General features: G+C 48.8%; 1 protein-coding gene across 2 annotated transcripts in view; it reads left to right on the top strand.

The window, feature by feature from the left end:
* The window catches only part of ZMYM4 (zinc finger MYM-type containing 4), a 1,284,131-nt gene that overhangs the window by 31,189 nt on the left and 1,227,200 nt on the right, over positions 1-25,742 (top strand). The window lies entirely within an intron of this gene.

Raw genomic sequence — 25,742 nt, 5'->3', positions numbered from 1 at the left:
TCGGTGGGTGCATCGGTGGAGCTGTGTCGGTGGAGCTGTGTGGTGGGTGCATCAGTGGAGCTGTGTGGTGGGTGCATCGGTGGAGCTGTGTAGGTGGAGCTGTGTGGTGGGTGCGTCGGTGGAGCTGTGTCGGTGGAGCTGTGTGGTGGGTTTCATCGGTGGAGCTGTGTGGTGGATGCATCAGTGGAGCTGTGTGGTGGATGCATCAGTGGAGCTGTGTGGTGGATGCATCAGTGGAGCTGTGTGGTGGGTGCATCAGTGGAGCTGTGTGGTGGGTGCATCAGTGGAGCTGTGTGGTGGGTGCATCGGTGGAGCTGTGTGGTGGGTGCATCGGTGGAGCTGTGTGGTGGGTGCATCGGTGGAGCTCTGTCGGTGGAGCTGTGTGGTGTCTGCATCGCTGGAGCTGTGTGATGGGTGCATCGCTGCAGCTGTGTAGGTGGAGCTGTGTGGTGGGTGCATCGGTGGAGCTGTGTGGTGGGTGCATCGGTGGAGCTGTGTGGTGGGTGCATCGGTGGAGCTGTGTCGGTGGAGCTGTGTGGTGGGTGCGTCGGTGGAGCTGTGTCGGTGGAGCTGTGTGGTGAGTGCATCGGTGGTGGTGGGTGCATCGGTGGAGCTGTGTGGTGGGTGCATCAGTGGAGCTGTGTGGTGGGTGCATCAGTGGAGCTGTGTGGTGGGTGCATCAGTGGAGCTGTGTGGTGGGTGCATCAGTGGAGCTGTGTGGTGGGTGCATCGGTGGAGCTGTGTAGGTGGAGCTGTGTGGTGGGTGCGTCGGTGGAGCTGTGTCGGTGGAGCTGTGTGGTGGGTGCATCGGTGGAGTTGGGTGGTGGGTGCATCGGTAGAGCTGTGTGGTGGATGCATCGGTGGATCTGTGTGGTGGATGCATCGGTGGAGCTGTGTGGTGGGTGCATCGGTGGAGCTGTATGGTGCGTGCATCGGTGGAGTTGGGTGGTGGGTGCATCGGTGGAGCTGTGTGGTGGATACATCGGTGGAGCTGTGTGGTGGATGCATCGGTGGAGCTGTGTGGTGGGTGCATCAGTGGAGCTGTGTGGTGGGTGCATCGGTGGAGCTGTGTGGTGGTTGCATCGGTGGAGCTGTGTGGTGGGTGCATCGGTGGAGCTTAGTGGATGCATTGGTGGAGCTGTGTGGTGGGTGCATTGGTGGAGCTTAGTTGGGTGCATCGATGGAGCTGGGTGGTGGGTGCATCTGTGGAGCTGTGTGGTGGGTGCATCTGTGGAGGTGGGTGCATCGATGGAGCTGTGTGGTGGGTGCATCGGTGGAGCTGTGTGGTGGGTGCATCGGTGGAGCTGTGTGGTGGGTGCATCGGTGGAGCTGTGTGGTGGGTGCATCGGTGGAGCTGTGTGGTTGGGGCATGTGTGGTGGGGGCATGTGTGGTGGGTGCATCGGTGGAGGTGTGTGTGGTGGGTGCATCGGTGGAGGTGTGTTGTGGGTGCATCGGTGGAGGTGTGTGGTGGGTGCATCGGTGGAGCTGTGTGGTGGGTGCATCGGTGGAGCTGTATGGTGCGTGCATCGGTGGAGTTGGGTGGTGGGTGCATCGGTGGAGCTGTGTGGTGGATACATCGGTGGAGCTGTGTGGTGGATGCATCGGTGGAGCTGTGTGGTGGGTGCATCAGTGGAGCTGTGTGGTGGGTGCATCGGTGGAGCTGTGTGGTGGTTGCATCGGTGGAGCTGTGTGGTGGGTGCATCGGTGGAGCTTAGTGGATGCATTGGTGGAGCTGTGTGGTGGGTGCATTGGTGGAGCTTAGTTGGGTGCATCGATGGAGCTGGGTGGTGGGTGCATCTGTGGAGCTGTGTGGTGGGTGCATCTGTGGAGGTGGGTGCATCGATGGAGCTGTGTGGTGGGTGCATCGGTGGAGCTGTGTGGTGGGTGCATCGGTGGAGCTGTGTGGTGGGTGCATCGGTGGAGCTGTGTGGTGGGTGCATCGGTGGAGCTGTGTGGTTGGGGCATGTGTGGTGGGGGCATGTGTGGTGGGTGCATCGGTGGAGGTGTGTGTGGTGGGTGCATCGGAGGAGGTGTGTTGTGGGTGCATCGGTGGAGGTGTGTGGTGGGTGCATCGGTGGAGCTGTGTGGTGGGTGCATCGGTGGAGCTGTGTGGTGGGTGCATCGGTGGAGCTGTGTGGTGGGTGCATCTGTGGAGCTGTGTGGTGGGTGCATCGGTGGAGCTGTGTGGTGGGTGCAGCTGTGGAGCTGTGTGGTGGGTGCATCTGTGGAGCTGTGTAGTGGGTGCCTCGGTAGAGCTGTGGGGTGGGTGCCTCGGTAGAGCTGTGTGGTGGGTGCCTCGGTGGAGCTGTGTGGTGGGTGCCTCGGTGGAGCTGTGTGGTGGGTGCCTCGGTGGAGCTGTGTGGTGGGTGCCTCGGTGGAGCTGTGTGGTGGGGACCTCGGTGGAGCTGTGTGGTGGTTGCATCGGTGGAGCTGTGTGGTGGTTGCATCGGTGGAGCTGTGTGATGGTTGCATCGGTGGAGCAGTGTGGTGGTTGCATCGGTGGAGCTGTGTCGTGGTTGCATCAGTTGAGCTGTGTAGGTGGAGTTGGGTGGTGGGTGCATCGGTGGAGCTGTGTAGGTGGAGCTGTGTGGTGGGTGCATCGGTGGAGCTGTGTCGGTGGAGCTGTGTGGTGGGTGCATCGGTGGAGCTGTGTGGTGGGTGCCTCGGTGGAGCTGTGTAGGTGATGCTGTGTGGTGGGTGCATCGGTGGAGCTGTGTCGGTGGAGCTGTGTGGTGGGTGCATCGGTGGAGTTGGGTGGTGGGTGCATCGGTGGAGCTGTGTCGGAGGAGCTGTGTGGTGTCTGCATCGATGGAGCTGTGTGGTGGCTGCATCGGTGGAGCTGTGTGGTGGCTGCATCGGTGGAGCTGTGTGGTGGCTGCATCGGTGGAGCTGTGTGGTGGCTGCATCGGTGGAGCTGTGTCGGTGGAGCTGTGTGGTGGCTGCATCGCTGGAGCTGTGTGATGGGTGCATCGCTGCAGCTGTGTAGGTGGAGCTGTGTGGTGGGTGCATCGGGTGAGCTGTGTGGTGGGTGCATCGGTGGAGCTGTGTCGGTGGAGCTGTGTGGTGGGTGCATCGGTGGAGCTGTGTCGGTGGAGCTGTGTGGTGGGTGCATCGGTGGAGCTGTGTCGGTGGAGCTGTGTGGTGGGTGCATCGGTGGAGCTGTGTAGGTGGAGCTGTGTGGTGGGTGCATCGGTGGAGCTGTGTCGGTGGAGCTGTGTGGTGGGTGCATCGGTGGAGCTGTGTAGGTGGAGCTGTGTGGTGGGTGCGTCGGTGGAGCTGTGTCGGTGGAGCTGTGTGGTGGGTGCATCGGTGGAGCTGTGTGGTGGGTGCATCGGTGGAGCTGTGTGGTGGGTGCATCGGTGGAGCTGTGTGGTGGGTGCATCGGTGGAGCTGTGTGGTGGGTGCATCGGTGGAGCTGTGTGGTGGGTGCATCGGTGGAGCTCTGTCGGTGGAGCTGTGTGGTGTCTGCATCGCTGGAGCTGTGTGATGGGTGCATCGCTGCAGCTGTGTAGGTGGAGCTGTGTGGTGGGTGCATCGGTGGAGCTGTGTGGTGGGCGCATCGGTGGAGCTGTGTGGTGGGTGCATCGGTGGAGCTGTGTCGGTGGAGCTGTGTGGTGGGTGCGTCGGTGGAGCTGTGTCGGTGGAGCTGTGTGGTGGGTGCATCAGTGGAGTTGGGTGGTGGGTGCATCGGTGGAGCTGTGTGGTGGGTGCATCAGTGGAGCTGTGTGGTGGGTGCATCAGTGGAGCTGTGTGGTGGGTGCATCGGTGGAGCTGTGTAGGTGGAGCTGTGTGGTGGGTGCGTCGGTGGAGCTGTGTCGGTGGAGCTGTGTGGTGGGTGCATCGGTGGAGTTGGGTGGTGGGTGCATCGGTGGAGGTGTGTGGTGGATGCATCGGTGGATCTGTGTGGTGGATGCATCGGTGGAGCTGTGTGGTGGGTGCATCGGTGGAGCTGTGTGGTGGGTGCATCGGTGGAGCTGTGTGGTGGGTGCATCGGTGGAGTTGGGTGGTGGGTGCATCGGTGAAGCTGTGTGGTGGATGCATCGGTGGAGCTGTGTGGTGGGTGCATCGGTGGAGCTGTGTGGTGGGTGCATCGGTGGAGCTGTGTGGTGGGTGCATCGGTGGAGCTGTGTGGTGGGTGCATCGGTGAAGCTTAGTGGATGCATTGGTAGAGCTGTGTGGTGGGTGCATTGGTGGAGCTTAGTTGGAGCATCGATGGAGCTGGGTGGTGGGTGCATCTGTGGAGCTGTGTGGTGGGTGCATCTGTGGAGGTAGGTGCATCGATGGAGCTGTGTGGTGGGTGCATCGGTGGAGCTGTGTGGTGGGTGCATCGGTGGAGCTGTGTGGTGGGTGCATCGGTGGACCTGTGTGGTGGGTGCATCGGCGGAGCTGTGTGGTGGGTGCATCGGCGGAGCTGTGTGGTGGGTGCATCGGCTCAGCTGTGTGGTGGGTGCCTCGCGAAGCTGTGTGGTGGGTGCCTCGGCGGAGCTGTGTGGTGGTTGCCTCGGCGGAGCTGTATGGTGGGTGCAACGGTGGAGCTGTATGGTGGGTGCAACGGTGGAGCTGTATGGTGGGTGCAACGGTGGAGCTGTATGGTGGGTGCAACGGTGGAGCTGTATGGTGGGTGCAACGGTGGAGCTGTATGGTGGGTGCAACGGTGGAGCTGTATGGTGGGTGCATCGGTGGTGGGTGCATCGGTGGAGCTGTGTCGGTGGAGCTGTGTGGTGGCTGCATCGCTGGAGCTGTGTGATGGGTGCATCGCTGCAGCTGTGTAGGTGGAGCTGTGTGGTGGGAGATCAGTGGAGCTGTGTGGTGGGTGCATCGGTGGAGCTGTGTCGGTGGAGCTGTGTGGTGGGTGCATCGGTGGAGCTGTGTCGGTGGAGCTGTGTGGTGGGTGCATCGGTGGAGCTGTGTCGGTGGAGCTGTGTGGTGGGTGCATCGGTGGAGCTGTGTGGTGGGTGCATCGGTGGAGCTGTATAGGTGGAGCTGTGTGGTGGGTGCATTGGTGGAGCTGTGTGGTGGGTGCATCGGTGGAGCTGTGTGGTGGGTGCATCGGTGGAGCTGTGTGCATCAGTGGAGCTGTGTGGTGGGTGCATCGGTGGAGCTGTGTGGTGGGTGCATCTGTGGAGCTGTGTGGTGGGTGCATCGGTGGAGCTGTGTGGTGGGTGCATCGGTGGAGCTGTGTGGTGGGTGCATCGGTGGAGCTGTGTGGTGGGTGCATCGGTGGAGCTGTGTGGTGGGTGCATCGGTGGAGCTCTGTCGGTGGAGCTGTGTGGTGTCTGCATCGCTGGAGCTGTGTGATGGGTGCATCGCTGCAGCTGTGTAGGTGGAGCTGTGTGGTGGGTGCATCGGTGGAGCTGTGTGGTGGGTGCATCGGTGGAGCTGTGTGGTGGGTGCATCGGTGGAGCTGTGTCGGTGGAGCTGTGTGGTGGGTGCGTCGGTGGAGCTGTGTCGGTGGAGCTGTGTGGTGGGTGCATCAGTGGAGTTGGGTGGTGGGTGCATCGGTGGAGCTGTGTGGTGGGTGCATCAGTGGAGCTGTGTGGTGGGTGCATCAGTGGAGCTGTGTGGTGGGTGCATCGGTGGAGCTGTGTAGGTGGAGCTGTGTGGTGGGTGCGTCGGTGGAGCTGTGTCGGTGGAGCTGTGTGGTGGGTGCATCAGTGGAGTTGGGTGGTGGGTGCATTGGTGGAGCTGTGTGGTGGATGCATCGGTGGATCTGTGTGGTGGATGCATCAGTGGAGCTGTGTGGTGGGTGCATCGGTGGAGCTGTGTGGTGGGTGCATCGGTGGAGCTGTGTGGTGGGTGCATCGGTGGAGTTGGGTGGTGGGTGCATCGGTGAAGCTGTGTGGTGGATGCATCGGTGGAGCTGTGTGGTGGGTGCATCGGTGGAGCTGTGTGGTGGGTGCATCGGTGGAGCTGTGTGGTGGGTGCATCGGTGGAGCTGTGTGGTGGGTGCATCGGTGGAGCTGTGTGGTGGGTGCATCGGTGAAGCTTAGTGGATGCATTGGTGGAGCTGTGTGGTGGGTGCATTGGTGGAGCTGTGTGGTGGGTGCATTGGTGGAGCTGTGTGGTGGGTGCATCGGCGGAGCTGTGTGGTGGGTGCATCGGCGCAGCTGTGTGGTGGGTGCAACGGTGGAGCTGTATGGTGGGTGCAACGGTGGAGCTGTATGGTGGGTGCAACGGTGGAGCTGTATGGTGGGTGCAACGGTGGAGCTGTATGGTGGGTGCAACGGTGGAGCTGTATGGTGGGTGCATCGGTGGAGCTGTGTCGGTGGAGCTGTGTGGTGGCTGCATCGCTGGAGCTGTGTGATGGGTGCATCGCTGCAGCTGTGTAGGTGGAGCTGTGTGGTGGGAGATCAGTGGAGCTGTGTGGTGGGTGCATCGGTGGAGCTGTGTCGGTGGAGCTGTGTGGTGGGTGCATCGGTGGAGCTGTGTCGGTGGAGCTGTGTGGTGGGTGCATCGGTGGAGCTGTGTGGTGGGTGCATCGGTGGAGCTGTATAGGTGGAGCTGTGTGGTGGGTGCATTGGTGGAGCTGTGTGGTGGGTGCATCGGTGGAGCTGTGTGGTGGGTGCATCGGTGGAGCTGTGTGCATCAGTGGAGCTGTGTGGTGGGTGCATCGGTGGAGCTGTGTGGTGGGTGCATCTGTGGAGCTGTGTGGTGGGGGCATCTGTGGAGCTGTGTGGTGGGGGCATCTGTGGAGCTGTGTGGTTGGGGCATATGTAGTGGGGGCATGTGTGGTGGGTGCATCGGTGGAGGTGTGTGGTGGGTGCCTCGGTGGAGCTGTGTGGTGGGTGCCTCGGTGGAGCTGTGTGGTGGGTGCCTCGGTGGAGCTGTGTGGTGGGTGCATCGGTGGAGCTGTGTAGGTGGAGTTGGGTGGTGGGTGCATCGGTGGAGCTGTGTCGGTGGAGCTGTGTGGTGGGTGCATCAGTGGAGCTGTGTGGTGGGTGCCTCGGTGGAGCTGTGTGGTGGGTGCCTCGGTGGAGCTGTGTGGTGGGTGCCTTGGTGGAGCTGTGTAGGTGAAGCTGTGTGGTGGGAGCCTTAACGGAAATTACAACTCTCAAAACAAAAAAAAAATCTATCCTTTAACGATGCTGGATAAATTATGACAAGTGCTTGCTACTGTTCCAACAGATACATGCAGAAAAATATGTAGGACTTTATTCTGGAAGGAAAACTAAATCACAGAAAAGAAAAGAGTACGAACCGTAAATGAGAGGTTTGTTTGTTAACATCTGCATTGGGAGAAGGTTTTGTTAAACCTGTCGGTGTTTAATTAATACCGAAGCTACACTATATTTTAAGGAATGACGAATTTTAAAGGTCTGCTTAGAAAATGATAAGTAGGAGGGCAAAATAAATCGCAACAATGTGTGCAGAAAGGAAAGAAAATATATATGAATGTTGCCTGGGCACGGCAACAGCACATGGCAGCATAACTGCGCCTTAGCTAGCTACTACACAGTGCACTCAGTACTTAAACCAAAACTCCGAAAAGCCCTCTTAAGGAAAGAGTGAATAGATATATGAAGGACTTCAAGAACATTCACCGCCCATATAAAATCAAAAGTACAAGGCCTGTGTTGTAATTAAATTATGCTCTACAAAGATGCAGGGAGACCTGTTCCTTTGTGTTGAGTGTTGCTATACTCTGGCGAAACCTGCTTGGCCCAACAGCCAGCCCGAGAAAGCATTTCTTAGTGGTCGGCATAACCCGAACACCTAAACCCCACCCATGCATCCTTAATTAAGTCTATCAAGCCACTGGCGGTAATTGTTTGAAACAAAACTGACGCTTCACGCACTACTAAAGGTGACGAGAAAAATTATTTGAAGGGGCCAGGTCATGGGACCCAGGCATTAAACGCAACCCCTTACGCCGGTGCCTGAATCACTAAAAGTAGGAAAGGCAGCGCTGCACTGGTGTGAGAAACATGAAATGGCAAGGTTTGATTGTCTTCAGACCGTACGTGGCAAGCCAGTAAATTCATAAATACAAGGTTTCCAAGGTGAAAGAATACACGATAAAAGGTAAGACAAAATCAGACGTACTGCCAAGGTTTGGCTAATGGGGGCATACATCAACACTTGACTTTATGCAAACATCCCATTGCAGCTTATGACGCTGCCGACCTCCACTCCAGCCTGACCCGACATCTCCAAAGGCTAATTGCTGCGCAGCTGGAGAACGCAGCTTGACATACCCGAGCTCTCAAAATACTAAACCATGTGCGTCAGCACAAGGAAACGAATAAAAATCGATCTTGTCCATGGAGCAACTTAAATGTCTGGCTTTGAATTTTTTCCAATCTCACCTCCCGTGCAAACACGGGATGTAGGGAAAAAGGGACTAGTGCTGGAAAAAAGCAATCAGCAGGTCGAGACTTTATGAAGAGTGGGTGGTAGGACAAGACAAGCCAGCCGCCTAGGGTGACAAGTAGAGGATTACCCACTGTCACTACAACCAGGAAAAGATGTTCCTTTGCTCAGGGACAGGGGGTGGCAACAAGCTGTCACTTCGAAAAGGGCATATAAATCTAGCATTAGTTATGAATCTACAGTATTTTAAACTATCCACGATGTGTTGCAAAAAACAATCAAACTGCTACCTGGACAATTCTTCACATGGGAACTAAGGGTTAAAGCCGGGGGTCCTTTTCGCCCAATCCTGGTTCCTCACCAGACAATGAAGACTAGTCTGTCTAATTACAGATCGAAAAAGTAATTCATTTTGGAAAATACACTAAAAAACAGCTAGACTCGGGTGCAATCTAATGGAACAAGAGATAACTCAACTGATGTGTGGCATGCCTTCCGCTATAACTCAAGGATAATGCATACTTTTGTAAAAGACCCCAAGAAGATAAGTAGTGCATGGAAATATCTTTGCTTTTCAGATTTTCAGTTAGTTACGTCTAATTTACAAAAACTTTTTTTGGGACGAAAAGTGTGAAAGAAAGGGTATTGTTGAGCGCAGAATGTGATATACTGCACACTAGGACAACAGTTGTGCACGCCAACACATCCGATTTCGGCAGGAGACTTTAATTTTGAAAGCCAAAACTTGCTCCACCTCTGTGCAAATCAAAGGGGAAACTAAATTCCCAGATTTTTAAAGCAAATAATGCAACATCATAATAGCTAGTCCCAAAACCTGATAGGTAAAATGGAATTCGTGGTCCTGGATACAGCATGCATTCCATGTTTCTTTTCAAGCAGAGCATAAACAGTTGTTGCAGCAAGGGGCGGGAAGATTAGGAGACGAAACTGAAAATACGGCCGACAGGCAGTGAATAATTAGGAGGTGACAAATGACCTGGGACGGCTGCCTTTGATGTGGTAATGCGAGGCAGGCAGGCAGATGGCTGGTGGCATTGTGCACGCGCTTTTTAGGGCTTGCGCTTGCGCAATGACCTAAAAAGCACATGCACTTAAAGGAATCGCCAGTGGAATCGCCAGTGGTGGTTCAACACTGGATAAGCCCCATTAGAGCTTCCAGCTGTGCTCATGCGCACAGCAGGCGAGCCCTAAAAAGTTGTTAAGACGACACCAGTGTATCATATAGTAATATTTGTGTGTGTTTCAAAAGCATCAAGGGTCTGGAACTTTAAAAGTACTCAAAAGACTTAAGCCCCACAGAATGTGTTGTGTTAGTATATAAGGATATTTCATCCATAGTCAATAAAACAAAATCATGCTCCCATTGTACATCATAAATCTTTTTGAAAAAGTCTCCTGTTTCTTGAATGTAAGACGAAAGGTTACACACATGTTTCTACTGAAAGTAATCAACATATCTGGAAGTGTTTTCAAATAAACCTCCAATTGCTGATAACATTGGCCTTATGAGATACATAGATCTTGTCTTTGTGTTGGTAAACCAACGTATACCAATGGCATGGATGTCCCACAGAGCCCCCAACGTGACCCTATGGTTGAAAGACATGCTGAAGTGGGCTACAGCCGATGCCAACTCTCTTAACACTTTGAAGAGGAGGGAGAGAGAACAGTCAAACATGAAATGGGACGTGCTCGTACTGGCAGTGGAAGCAAAATCAAATATAAGCCACATTGGAAGCCACCAAACACAACTAAAAAGAGACTGTGTTCATGTTGGGACTGCCTTGGAACTCCTCGTCGGATAGGCGTAGTGGCTTCTCATAGTTCTGAGACTTGCTTTGATTAATTGCCTCATACCTTCAGGACATCATACTTTCTCTCTTTTTTTAATTTTTATTCTTTTGTAGTCTAGAGGCATACTGGGGTTTAGTTGGGAAGACTTACAATAGACCATGAACATGTATAGCAAATGTGTCAGATGACATCCTAATGTTGTATTGCATGTGGTAAATTTAGTGAGGCTGTTTTACCACTGTTTTACTTATTAGTATTGTTCAAGTCCAAATAGAGGATACCTCAGGCTTATTATCATTTTCTCACACCACACAATGTGTTATTCATCATTTCTTAAAAGCTGCAAGCACTGCTTAAAGTAACATGGAATAACTAAGCTCAATAAAGATTTTAGTTACTTTTGATTTACTTTCGTTGAACCCATTGTTTAAATGGGATGTGGTGAAAAGAGCCAAGGACCAGGGTAAACAATGATTTTCCAGGCAATGAATGTTAGCAAGTTAGGTGGCTGTGGAATGTAACATTTCTATTACCCACTCTGTGATGTCTTTTCCCCAAAATCTGTACACCGGAAAGCAGTGTTTTTGAAATATGCCAAAAGGTTTATGTAAATGTAGTTTATTTATTAGCATAAATACAAACAACCCTTACAATAGGTTCTTTAAAACCAATATTATTTTTCCATTGGCACATTTTCAGATCTCAGACGTAGAGTGGCGCGAACAAGTGACACACAAGTGCTCAGTGAAAAGTGCAATACCCATAATGAGCTGGGCATTCTATAGTGTTGAAATGTTGTTTACCTACTTTTTTTTAATAATAAACTTTATTGGTTTTACAGAAACAAACAAAATGCATTGGTTGCAGCTCAATAATCAGCACATTCAGTGGGACAATGGTAGTAAAAAGAGTAAATTGGGTCAGTCCGTTCCAGTCTAGCAGCACACTTTGCATAACAGTTGTAGCATAATGTATCACATAGGCAGCAAAGAGAATCATGGTGGTATCATATTGAACCTCGTTTACCTACCTTTTTAAGGTTAGTTCTCCTCTAGGAAAACATTGAAGTTGCTCTACTTGGTCTACTAAGTCTCAGCTTTCTTTGGGAGTTGCTGGGCGTTGGGCTCTGCAGCCGACATTTGGGCAGTTTGGAATGTTTGTGCACACATAGCTGACGCGTGCATCTTGTATTTATATGTGAAATCTTTGGTGCATACCTGATTAGTGAATGTGTTAGACAACCCATTCATAGAGGTGATTTTTCAACCATGTTAAAAATGACACTTTTCAAATCTATTAATGGCTGTACAAAAGGATAACATTTCTATACAAAAGGATAGCATGACAGGTTATCACGATACGGAATCTATAGCTGATAATGAGAAAATACCTCTTATTAGCATAATGTGCTTTGGGAAAAAGTAAGGAAATATGTTGCAAGATTGTGACCAGTTTCACACTCCTTTTCGACACCCTCTACCCAGTCCTTAGCACATTTCAAGTCAAAATGATGGTATAGAAAGGTGAACTATAATGGGGTTAAAGGAATTCTAAAGAAAGTACAAATCGAAATGAATAGAAATCACAGCGGTTTGCTAAATCGCAGAATAAAAATGATGTATAGGCAAGAGTAGATATAAAATACAGTGGAGGTGTGACGTGAAGCGTTTGTGGTATTCCCAACAACTGTCCAAATGTCTCGGTTTACACCAATATCTTGCATGTAGGACCTCTTGCGTATAATTCCATAACATGTTACAATGCTTTAAAATGAGGATATTTACGTAAGACACTGGAATTGTATCTGATCGCCACTGCATCCTATTCTGCCTTGAAAAAGAGCAGACCTTAGAGCCAGAAGTGTGAAACACTAGTCTGCAAAAAAAGTAAATAGACATGAAGTCTAGCTAAATCTTACTTGACATTCAATCTAAAGTCCTGGATTTAACTTCTGTGTAAATACAAGAGACATTGGGTCCTTTAAATAATTGGTGTCATCTACCTTGTACATTATTTATCAGCATTTTTTTAAATCGGATGATGGGAATCTCTAGCTTTTTCTCAGAAAATCTGGAAGGCTATACTACTCCAATACCCCATCACAATGCTTTACTGATTTGTGCTCAGTTAGCTATTTCTTTTTCTTATATATTTTAAATTCTGTGCCCAGAGGTGTGTTGTCCACCATAATTTTAGGCCACAACAAGTTTGCTCCACACTGTGTGGTAGATATTAATGTGCTTCCTGGATAGCTGTGTGCTTCATACATATATCATTGGCCTGGATTGTGTAAAGTTGCTCAACACGAAACCAGGTTTCTTTGTCTCTGAATTAGTGCAGAGATGGATTTTGACTCAGAAATGGAAAGCTCACACAAGGAGAAATGGGGACAGTTTGATGTTTCCATGTAGTCTTCTAGTGAGTTACAGTGATCCTTTTGCTTGATGGGCACAAGACTTTTGAGTGGCTACGGGCCAGATGTATCAAAGGGTATCACCCATTCTGTCTCAATGGGAAAATGTGTTTGTACATATGGCTCTGAATCTTTTAAATAGTGACGTCTTATGTGCCTGGCTTATTAGTTAATTACTAACTATTCCTTTGAGGGACAAATTGATAACATTCCCCTGGGATGCCAATATAACATTCCTCAGATTCATAGTAGGACCCTGAAATATCAATTGTAAATAAGATTTTGTTGATATATGAACTCACTTTTCTTTTTATTGTGTATTGTTGATATTTGAACTCATTAATTTTTTCACTGTTTTTTTCACGTTGATTCACTTAGCAGCCAGCAAGTTATTTGTTGTAAATATTGAATGTACTTTATGATATAAGGAGATAATCAAAACTGAGTTGTTCACACCCAATGTGTACCCATTTGAATCCTTCACAAAATAATGTGCTAAAAAATATGAGCGTTCATTGTCAATAAATAGGACTTGAACATAAAATAATTTGTGTGATCCATGGTGTCAGAGGCTTTGTATACTTAACAATAAAGTGGAGAAGTGTGGCTCACCGGTTAGAGGCGGCAGACCCAGAAGCAGAGGTCGGCCCGGGACCAGGGTTCAATTCCCGACGCAGCAGGGTACGGAACCAATGTCAGCGGGCTCGATAATTCTCGCCTTGGTGCCTCTCTAACCATGGGTCCCACGCTGCAACTCTGGGCAATAGCTTGCTTAACTCCACAACGGCCCCCTTGCTGCCGGGGATGCCTGGCTTCACCTTGGGGATGCCCAATAGGGACCATCTCATAGGGAAAGCCAGGACGGGTTCCCCAGCGGTACACAGCGCCAAGAAACCCCAGGGTGAACGTGCGCTCTACAAATTCATACTAACATAACATAACATAACATAACAACTCTTGTGGTTAAAGGCATTGAAGCCTGTTCTGCATACAGGTATTGTGTGCTTCATCTGAGTGTAAGTCCTCATGTCTCTGGGCAGTAACTATCCACTGGGTTGTCCTACAGCTGCCCTTCCAGTCAAGTGGTCCTTAATGGTAATTAGTGGAGCAGTAGGTAATACAAAAAGTATGCTGTTACTTTGGGGAGAGAAGGAAGGGAGAATATAGGTCAGGGAAACTGAGATAACAGATCAGGGGATCAGATTGCTCAGAGGCAAGAGCCCTCACACACCTGTGTGGGTGTTATGCTTCATCATCGGGCAGCTCTGCAGTGGGGCAAGTCTGCAATGCCCAATGGGCCCCTCAAGAGGGTTCTTTGCTGGAGGTCTTCTGAGCAAGATATGCCGATGTGAGGTCTATGGTGGTGGTGCTCTAGTTGTAGATTGGTGTAATGTGAATTTGTGCTTTTTAAAAATGGCTTAGAGATACCCAATTACATTTAATAGATAAGTTCTCTTGTTATGATTAAAAGGCAATGTGTGGCAGAATGTGGAAGTAATGGTCCTGTCCAGCTCATAAAATAGTGTGTGTTTAGTTCAACATGTTTCTTGCCTCAACTGTTGCTCTCGATCTGGGCAATTCTTCAGGACTGAAACATTAAACCTAAGTTACTTGTGGTTGGGGAAAAGTTATGTAACATTGGCAAAAGGTTTCCCAATCATACAACCAAATCCTTACAGTACAGTTTACCTGGGGATATTTAAACCCAACTTAAGTTTGGTAAACTACTGACCCCTTAGATGATGGCAGAGACCATGCTCGCTGTGGATCAAATGGTTTCCAGCGTGTTGGTTCGGTGGCGACCTACCCCTTCTCAGGGGGTCTTTCTCAAAAGTCCTCTGGCAATGAGCCTCCTCGAAGGGCCTGTTGGGCATTGTAGTGCCAGTCTAACGAGGAGCTGCCTGATGATGAAACATGACACCCACACTGGTGTGTGAGGCCTCTTGCTTCTGAGCAACCCGATCCCCTGATCTGTTGTCTAGTTTCCCTGACCTAGATCCTCCCTTCCTCCCCTCCCCCCAGGATCTCCATACTTTTTTATTACATAGTTTCCAATGGAGCCTGCATGCTGGACCTTTAAGAGTTACTAGTCCCCCCTCTATGTTTAGAATCAGTGGAGCAGATAAATTCCTTCTGAGAAGGGCACTCCATTTCAGTCCCAGCAGGAAAGTTTGTCCTTCTCTCCACAGTTTCCAGTAAGGCATCTTCTGCAGGTCTTTCCACAACTAGTCATGGTCCATAATGAGAGTGCACACCCTCAGAATTTTCAGTCCTGGATATTGTATACATCACTTCTTGATTAGTGCACCATACCGCCTCAATTCTTGAGTACGAGTTTGAACAATGGACTGTGCTGTGGGCCAGTATCAATCGGCACCATTTTGCATTCCCAGGGCCCATTCAAAGGGGATAGGGAGGGAAATAAATCTAAGATCCATTCATGATCATGCAATATCCAGGTCGTGCAGTCATGCTAATCCTCCTGAGCTTTGTTTAGGTTAGCTCAGGTGAAATGTAGAATAGCTTGAGACGGGTTCCAGAATTGGAAACCAGTGTAGCTGGGAAACTATGGCTAGCTAATCGAGGCTGTGATGGGCTGCCTCTCCCAGAGGACGCTGGTTCAGAAAGGGATGGGGAATGTGCATGTGCAGGCTGCAATTTCCGAAATAGCCATATGCAGCTTCACTCACAGGTGACAGCCAACTTCTGTAGAACATACATGTGGAGTTCACAGGAATCTACCCGTTCAGGCAGACGTGAAAAAACGCACACACTCTCACAATCATTATCCTCCCTCTCAGCCCAGCTGGTCCATTTACAGGAGACTACATAAAGTTTTCATAGAGGGTCCCAATCGGGCATCCCTCTATGGGAGCGGAGGTAAAAAGGCCTACACTGCCCTTCTAGATTAGGGCACAGCACTGTCTGGCCATCGTAGCCTCTGCTGAGGGGGGACCAGTGACTCTAAATTAGAGGGGATCCACCTCAACATTGGACCCCAGCTCTGATGTCTCAAATCAGTGAAATTAGTCAATAAAATAAGTACCTTCCAGAAGTCCAAATCACTTTAATTTCTCAGTTGAGCATGCAGTGCTTGTGTCATGCAGCTCAATGTGGCGGGGTTTTTAGTCTTGTTACTCGACTTTTTCCTGGCTGCAGCTGCACCACTGTATAGGGAATGTCATTATGCAGTACCTCAAGCCTGTTTATTTTTGTTGTGGAGTCGCATGCTTTGCCTCATGAGCATCTTCATTCAGTTTTGGGAGACTTCGGGGTATTGTGAGGTTCTTTAATCTTTTCTTGAAACATCACCATTTGCTAAAAAGATTATCTCAAATACAAAAGTGGCATGTGATGCATAGAGTCCTAAGCCTTATTCCCAACTCACTGATTCAAAATGCTGTTTGCTCTCTGACCACATCAGTCTGCCCCAACAATATCTCGAACGTGTGTTTTACAACTAAATCATTTTTTAATTTTTATTTATTTATCCTTGGATGACCTTGGTTTGAAACTTGTTTATGGCGGGGGCAGTCCAAGCTTTTAATTTTCAGGCTTGTTGGGGGAAATATAATCGATTTATACACTAGACTTGGAGTCCTCATGCTTTTCCGCAATTGAACGCTTTCAATTCTACCTTAAGATGTATTTTTATTTAAAATAAGTTGAGAGATTTTATCACATGTAATATATGTATCTAATAGAAGATGCAGAACCGTGAATAAGATCACAGACACAAGTATTTAAAATGATATCTAGAAATGTATGCCAGACAATATGGCCTTTGATTGACATGTTCACCTGACAGGTTCTGTTCTCCTGGTTACGTTCCCTGGTTGCCACCACAGGATCGTTTAAAGTGATCTAGAATCCTGAGTGCTGTATTCTCTGTTACCACGTTGCCAAGCGACCTGAGTGCATTATGTGGTTTGGCTTCTAGAACCCAAGGCTAGCAGAGATGGTTAGTTGTTAGTGAGCTGCTCTCCTGTTTAGCCAGTCTGTTTGAAGATCCACAGGATGTTGACTCTCCTCCCAGGGTTTATGTGACTATTTTCCTGGCAACTATTACCTGTGCTTGTTGATGGGGGTCACAGCTGAAGTTCATCCCTCCTGGTATACAAGTGGCTATGAGGGCAACTTCCTTCTGGACCTGTTATGAAACTGTGAACGACTCCAAGTAGGCCACATAATGGATCCTGCCTGGATCTAGGCCAACACATGTGGCTACACACATTGCACCCTGGAGAGCAACGTTCAGACAGTTGTTTGGAGGAAGGTATTGTCATTTATTTTAATTGCGAGTTACCTTACTGACTTAACACTTGTTAGAAGAAGCTGTTGTAGTTTACATTAATTGTGAGGCACTTTACTGACTGAATAGGTCTAATTAAAGGCCTGTATTTAGTGAGAGACATCCTTTCAGTACGCTAGTGAATATTTAACAGACAGTGCTCATGACTGCTGAAAAATGCAGATTGCTTCAGTTCCTGGTTCGTGGTCCATGTTACTTAACAAACTTCTGCTATGCGGAGAAAGCAAGCGGAAGTGGTTCTCTAGCCGCTTGCCTACATGCTAACATCCTGATATTGGTGGTACTTACAGCAGTGTGAGAGCATCATGAAAGCTTTGAAAGTTGTCAACTATGTGTGACAGTGACTTGATGTGTAATAAAGAAAAACGTTTAAACAGGAGGCAGCAGGTGCATTTAGGACATACAAGTGGAAAAGGTCGTTTTTGGGGGGAGTTTTATATAGCGTGAACTGGACCTCAGGATAGCAGGTATCAGAGCGCTTTACATGAGCACCGGATTCGTTACAGACTGAAACATTCATTTTGTTAGGCATGGGTAGAGTTAAAGTGATCTGCCCAGCATCACAGGATGTTGAGCGTCCTTGCCGAGACTCGAACCCCGTTCGTCAGATTCGAGGTCCTCTGCTCTGTCTCTAAGGCTACATCCTTTCCAGGTCGAAACCAAAGAATCATCTTGTAACTATGGCAAAGCAAACCGCATATTGCAGTAGTAACGAAAACGTTACTTTACTGTCGTGAGCCAGCAGTATGTCAAATTTGTCATGGATTTTGTAGAGAAATCCACCCAAATGAAGGTGCAGTGAAGAGTTTGTATGGCGACAGAGAATAGGAAAAGTAACTTTCCAAAGTTGGGACATTTTGACCTGAGAACGGGGTTCATGCTAACCACTTAGACTTGTCTGCATGGAATAGGGACACCGAGGAATTCAAATGAGAAAGTAACTTTAGCAGGCGTGTCAAGTTTTTTGAAGATAAAAGAACTACAATAATCTGTGATTTAGAAAGAGCGCTGGTATTAGTGTGACTTTTGAAAATTGTTGTGAAGTATGTCCCAGAAGTAAAAAAAAAAATCCCTGCAGATTAACTATTGTGAACACCACTTTCTAATGAAATTGAATAAGTAAAGACAAGGTTATAGAGAGGGTGTATCTTGTTAGAGTAGGTGTTGTCGCTATAGATAAGTAAGAAAAAAAGCATGTTAAATTAAATAAGTACAACACAGTAGGATTACCTGAAAATGGGGGGGGGGGGTAAAATATATCAAGGATATCTCTCGTACTCTCTTATGGCTTGCAAATGCTCCTTAGGAGAAGTGTGGATGATCGTATTGGTGCTCGTTTCAGTGGGATGTGTGTGTTGCAGTACTCTTTGTGTCATCAGTGTTCATAAGATACTGAAGACTGTTATCTTGTGTGGCCCATGGTGATCTGCCAAGCCAGAGCACCATAAAGTCTGGATCGACATCCAAGTGCCTGTTTCTGTGGGATGTAGGGTGCCAACGTCTTCTAAGAGCACAACAGAATCTACCTTTTGCCTACTCCACTTCACTATAGAGTGTGATCACCATAGGGAAGTGGAAATCTTGTTTCAAACTGATTCTGCCACTGCTATCCTTATTCTAGAACCGATATAATATTTTTTTTCAAATACTTACACAGAACATACAACCATCCCCCTTTTTGCAACCACAAAGATCGCAGGGATGCATTAACCCGTGCATTATGCCTCATGTACTCAGCACTCATTTAATACCCTAAGGAAAGCACCAGGTTTTTCAAAGGGAAATACTAAAATGTCGAAGGAAATCTGGTTATTTTTTGCGAACTTTGTATGCCAAATCAACTCCTGGCATTCTTCTTAACCATGCTATACTATACTCCAGCTGCTTCCGTTGCTGATTCATTGGCAATCAAACTGCTGCTACCCTACAGAAACCATGGACATGTATTACGATCACAATTTAGCGCAGACAACACAACCCTAATTTGAGTTCTCTAACACCATAAAACAATCATCACTGCCCACAGACCTCTGCTATGGTCTTCACGCATTGTCATATGTTATACAACCATGGTGGCTCTATTTCTTGGGCAGCTAATTTTTAGGAGATTCCTCGTCACTCATGGCTTGGGTTGCTAGGCTTTATTCTCAAATATACTCTAAAATATTAGCTGTGCCACTGGAAGTAGATACATTATTTAATGACAACATCGACCACATGCTGGTGATATTAAAAAGCCCCGCCAAACTACAAATTCTGTAGAGCTTCTGGCTACTTTTGAGCCCTTTTATACTGCACAGAACTATAAACTGAACCATGTAAACCCTAGAGACCTAAGTTTGCCAGTGCATAATCTATTGAGAGAAGCCCTTGTAAAAAATATACTTCTAAGAACAGACTACTGAGCGACTTGGATTTTTGCAACAGATGTTTCTGTGGCAAATGGAAAGGTGCTTTAAAGACTCCCCTAAAGCACGTGACATCATTTGGAGCAGGTAAATAGCATTTTCCTGGAATAAGATGTGACCCCCTTAACTGTTGAGTCTTACACGCCATAATCAAATCAAAATTGAATAGAGATGATAGTGAATTGGGAGTGCAGCTGTTACCAGGGAGATAAGGCACATCATGGTAACCTCCATGGGAACCACATTAGAATGGTGAGTCAAGATGGAGTCCACAATCAACTCGTTGTACTCTGAGATGCAGGTCCATCATGAAGGGATACTATGCATTTCAGCCAACATTCCTCATGCCCGGGCAAATGGGCACAAGGTGGGAAATGCTCTTCTGCAGCCTGGCTGAAAGTTATTTCCAGGCACGGGCTCCATGACATCCAACAGTGGGAAATGCTCTTCTGTGGCCTGACTGAATGTGATGCCAGGAACTGGCTCCATGACATCCCACAGTGGTTCAAGGAGGGTGAACAGTTTCTGCAGTCAGTGGAAGGAGAAGGGTGGATTCCGTGGCACAGGGTAGGAGCAACCTCTCCTACTCTTGAGGTCTTGAACCCTCGTCGGGGAGCTCGGGGTATATGCAGTTAGCAGGTGGAAGAGCCAGCCACCGGTCTGCAACTGCCAAAGTCCAGCAGAGGCACGTGCTCAACTAAGTATGGGTGGCAGTCCCAAAGAGGCAAATGCTCTTCTATGCTGGACAGGCTTTCATCTCGAAGTCGCCTGAGGCTGGTGCACACTGTGTCCTGCTGGTGGAATGAGAAGAATGTTTGGTAGAGAAAGGGTCCACAAGAGTAATTCAAGAAGAGGCTTTATTGGAGCAGCCAGACGCCAAGAGCCAGGCAGTACAATTGACTTAAACACTCCACTGAATTTAGAACATGGCTTAAACAGGAACACAAGGACACCAGTCACAGTCAAATATAATAGACCACATGCAAGGCTGACCCTGCAATGCACCCTAAGCTGTGCTAGAACCCTTGACAACAAACATTCTATTCTACAGACTGACTATATACATTACTACAGGATGGGTGCAGCAAGGCCATGGCACAGAGGTAGGGCAGGTTCTTGTTCTCCTGAGGACTTAGACCCTCGGAGTCCTGTGGTTAGCAGGTGGAAGAGTCGGTCCACCGCTCCGAGCTGCAAAAATCCAGCAGAGCCAGGTATTTAACTAAGCACAGGTGGAGACCCCAAATATCACCTCGGAGGTCTCACTGCATCTCCAGACTCCCCCAACTGACCTCTGGCAGACTTCACTGTGCCGTCAAGTACAGTCCGCTAATCGGCAAGGTGTGGATCTGCGGCAAAACACTCCGCACCCTCAGAGTTCTGTGAACGAGTTTCCACTCCTCCGCCATCTTTCATGGTTCCAGAGATGCTCCCGGAGATTGCCATAAAGCAGTGCTGGAAGAATAATGGTTATTGCTCCAATGCCACTGACCATTTCACAACAGATAATCACATACTTCAGGGTGTGCTATAAGGCAACCTTCCGGGCTGGCTCTGTCTCCTTGATGCAGAAGAGACATTGGTGCTTTCTTGAGGAGATGTGTGCAGCTTAAGTGCCTTGTTTCTCATGCTTGCTTGGTTAGTTTCTTATTTGGTCTGTCATCCCTCCCTCCCTCCAAATGAGTTATTTTTGCTTTATACTCCAAAAACAAAGAATCCACTTACGGGCAAAAAATATATTTTTTTAAAAGAACTAGAATTTAAGAGACAGTCTGACTACTTGAGGGAAGATGGATGGACAATAAAGCATCTGCAGAGGGGATACAGTGTTACTCAGAAGTAGCATTCCTGTAGGTGTCTACCGTTTCCCCCGTATTTTCCGTCTTTCTTCCCGCGCTCAGCAACATCTACTACATATTGTTTCACTCTTAGCACTTGTGATGGCAAAGCACCAATGTCTTCCTACTTGCATCGCAGCGAAAGCCACTGCACACAGACTGATGTAGGGAAAAGAGAACAGACTGCCTCTAAACTTGTATCTGATGGTCTTTGGCATTATGACCCCCTTATGGTGCTGGCTCAGCCCATCTCCTTACATATCCCTAAGTTATAAACAAAAACAGAACAGTGCTTTGGTGCAACCCAGAAGCTGTCTCAAGTTCTGATAATCTCTGTAAACATCACTGGAACGTCTTTACAGTCCGTCCCACTGTCTCTTCTAATCAACAGCCTGGTACCCTCACATATGATAATAATATATCGTCTTTATTTAGCATATACTACTGTAATCTGCACTTTTATACAGCTGTTTAACACCATTTGGAAGGTCCAGATGCTTTCGCTGAATTTGGGCGCTGCCTCTGGTCTGGAATTCTTATTGACTAAAGTGGTGTGCTGATATCGTATTTGATTGTGATTCAAGTTGTTTTGTGATCAGTCATATTAGCTTGGACTGGAAATATTGGTGTATTATAGTGTAGTGATCAGTGATGGATTATATTGGATGCTTGCCATTTGCATCCTGTTATGGACTGTTTGAGTTAAATGTCATGGACGCTTGTGCCAAAAGACATTGCCATTTGTTTCGTTCTGCTGGACTGCTCTTGGCCATTACTTACCTTTAGGTGGTGAGTTTTCCCATTGTTTGGTGGGTATGGTAGGTTTAAATTAATATCCTCGGGATTTGTTGATATACAAATTGTTGGGATATTCGAAGTGTAAATATATCTTGAGTTCCTGTACAGTTAAGATAACCCCAACCCATTTCGATGTTGCACGCACAAAAGTGCCAGGAGTGTAAGTCTAATGTGTACTGGTGCTCTATGGCCTTATGTGTGCGACAAGGTATGGATGTGCTGTTGAGAGGGCACCTAAATGGCTTTGATGCACACAAAGGTGTCAGGAGTCTGTACAATGTGTATTGTTGTAGAGCAACAGTAGACTGTTGATGTTATGTAGCATGTAAGTAGTGTATATGATGTCTAAGGTGACTTCTGAAGCAATGTTTAGTCTTTTTGAGCATTTGTTTGGTTCTGATTCAGATGCGTTGTGGTTTGAGAACCAGTATCCGGAGCAGGGTACTGAATATCTTAATGAGGCAGAACATGTTCTACCTCCTATTCATAGAAATGACGGACTTTGCTTTGAGTTGCAAAATGCACTGTCAATATTTCATCACAGATAGATTGGGCGGTGACTGGTGAACATTAAAGTGTGTCTTATATTAATATGATCAGAAAGGCAGCTGAGGCCTTAGACATTCAGCAGTTGCAGAGGTGCCAAGGTATAATCTATTCACATAAATATTGTCTTATAAGCAAGCGATTGAGCCTATTTTGCCTTTTAAATAAAGCTCTCGCAGTCATGGCATTTTGGGGCTAGCCACCACCACATCAAGTAAGTCTCTTGAATCAATCTACCAAGAGAGCTTCCCACAACAACTAATCATTTTATTCCTTGAGAAAATGGGTCTGTTTGGAGTGCTGATACCATCTCCGGATGACAGGCTCTTTCTTCCTTGTTGTTAGGGCTGATTCCGACATTGAAGAAGATGAAGCCAGGATTCTTACTCCATCTGCTAAGTATGCGCAAGTGAAGACCTTCTAGCAGGCCATGCTGGATTTCTTCAAGATGACACGCTTGCCCTTTCGACCACTCCCAAGAGTGAGCCCACTTCTGTATGTTGGGCAATTCCAGTGGCTATGTACTCGATGGCATCAAACAATCAGGGTTTCGCCCCCGCCACTCTACGGAAACAGCACTGATTGAGTTAACAGACTCCATAAAGCTACTCCAGGATCAGAGGAAGAACGCTGTGCTCATTCTTCTAGACCTCACAGCGGCGTTCGATACCATCTCGCATTCCATCTTGCTTAGCCGACTGAAAGATATCGGTATCTCAGAAGTGGTTCTCGTATGGATAACTTCTTTTTTAACTGACAGGTCTCAAACGATCGCCCTAGGTCCCTTCCTCTCCAAAGAGAAGAGGGTCCCATCAGGAGTCCCCCAGGGATCCATTTTGAGCCCTCTACTTTTTAATATTTACCTGATCCCTCTCATTTCTCTGATTGAGTCATTCGGCATACTTGTAACATCGTATGCCGATGACACGCAACTCATCGTACCCCTAGAGGAACACTCTACTCAGGCAGAGCTAAACCTCAAAAGCTGTCTAAAGGCTGTATTTCACTGGATGGATATTAACCATCTCAAATGCAATTCCAGCAAGACAGAAATCCTCCCAATGGGAAAAAATGCCAATTTCTGTCCAAGCCTATGGTGGCCTGAAGACTCAGCTGCTCCCCCCCAGACCGTAGAAACATCAAGGAATCTTGGAGTTCTGTTTGACACTGATCTGTCATTCAACCAACATGTTAGGACTGTGGCGGGCCGCTGCTTCGGCATCATAAAGTCTCTGAAAAAATTATTTCACTTCTTACCGATAGACTCTAGAAAAAACGTAGCAGTGGCTTTAATTCTCACACGCCTAGATTACTGCAACGGTCTCCTAGCCGGCGCTAAAAAATCCACACTTAATAAACTCCAAAGTGTGCTACACGCCGCAGCCAGATTAGTTTTAAAACTACCCAGAAAATCTTCCATATCGCAAGCTTTAAAAACTTTACACTGGCTCCCACTACACAAGAGAATATTCTTCAAGATTCTTACTGTTGCATTCCGGGCTTTCAATAACACAGGCCCGAAGTACCTTATCAGGCGTTTCCCCCACTACAACCCTAGTAGAACCCTGCGCTCGGCCAATGACAACCAAATTCTTCAAACAAAGTCTAATCTCAAAACCAAAGGTGGCAAAACCTTAAGCTATCTGGCCACTAAAGCCAGGAACTCCATGCCTAAGTACCTCAAGTCCCAAACTCAGGAAAAACAGTTCAGGAAATTACTAAAAACCTGGATTTTTAATCTCCCTGACGACTACACCAAGGCAGCCATCTAACTCCTAGCATCTCAATCAATCAATCAATCAATCAATCAATCAAGATATTTATAGAGCGCACTACTTACCCGGAGGGTCTCAAGGCGCTGTGGGGGGGGGGGGGGGGGTGCTGCTACTGCTCGAAGAGCCAGGTCTTCAGCTTCTTCCTGAAGGAGAGGTGGTCTTGGGTCAGGCGCAGGTCGGTCGGGAGGGAGTTCCAGGTCTTGGCGGCCAGGTAGGAGAAGGACCTTCCTCCTGTTGTCGTTCTTCGGATGCGGGGGACGGCGGCGAGGGCGTGGCTGGCTGATCGGAGATGGCGTTTGGGAGCGTGGAAGTTGATGCGGTTGTTGAGGTAGCTAGGGCCTTGATCGTGTAGGGCTTTGTGTGCGTGGGTGAGGAGACGGAAGGTGATTCTTTTGTTGACGGGGAGCCAATGCAGGTCTCTCAGATGTCCGGAGATGTGGCTGTGTCGTGGGATGTCGAGGATGAGTCTGGCTGAGGCGTTCTGGATCCGCTGGAGTCTCTTCTGGAGCTTTGCGATGGTTCCGGCGTAGAGGGCGTTGCCGTAGTCCAGTCGGCTGGTGACGAGGGCCTGGGTGACTGTCTTCCTGGTCTCGGTGGGGATCCACCGGAAGATCTTCCGTAGCATGCGCAGGATGTTGAAGCATGACGAGGAGACGGCGTTGACTTGTCTGGTCATGGTGAGGGAGGAGTCCAAGACGAAGCCCAGGTTGCGTGCATGGTCTGTCGGTTTGGGTGCGTTGCCCAGGGCGGGGGGCCACCAGGAGTCGTCCCAGGCGGAGGGTGAGGATCCCAGGATGAGGACTTCCGTCTTGTCTGAGTTCAGTTTCAGGCGGCTGGTCGTCATCCACTCGGCTACGTCTTTCATACCTTCGTGAAGGTTGGCTCTGGCGGCGGCGGGGTCGTTGGTCAGGGAGAGGATCAGCTGGGTGTCGTTAGCGTAGGAGATGATGTTGAGGTTGTGTTGGCGTGCGATGGCCGCGAGGGGGCTCATGTAGACGTTGAAGAGGGTGGGGCTCAGTGACGATCCTTGAGGGACGCCGCAGATGACTTCGGTGGCCTCTGACTTGTACGGTGGTAGGCGGACTCTCTGTGTTCTTCCGTCGAGGAAGGAGACGATCCATTCCAGAGCCTTCTCCTGGATTCCGACGTTGCTGAGGCGCCGCACTAGGGTGCGGTGGCAGACAGTGTCGAATGCCGCGGAGAGGTCTCGGAGGATGAGGGCCGCTGTTTCTCCGTTGTCCATCAGGGCTCGGATGTCGTCGGTGGCAGCGATGAGGGCGGTCTCGGTGCTGTGGTTGGCTCGGAAGCCAGACTGTGAGGGGTCGAGGGATGTAATGTGATCTCTTAGCAATGAAATCAGCGCCAAGATGTTCCTTTCGGAGTGAATGTTGCGCTTTACAAATACCCACTCAAATCAAATCAAATCAAAATATATATATATCCACAGGCACTGGCCTTTGCTTTGCTTCTTTCGAAGACCATGTCCTTAAAGGCTCCAAACAAAGTCAATCCCTGTGGAGCCGTGGGAG

This window comes from Lissotriton vulgaris, chromosome 2_1 (assembly GCF_964263255.1).
Source record: "Lissotriton vulgaris chromosome 2_1, aLisVul1.2, whole genome shotgun sequence".
Lineage (NCBI taxonomy): Eukaryota > Metazoa > Chordata > Amphibia > Caudata > Salamandridae > Lissotriton > Lissotriton vulgaris.
Note: the sequence above shows the minus strand (reverse complement) of the source record. Positions and strands in the feature narration are given on the sequence as shown.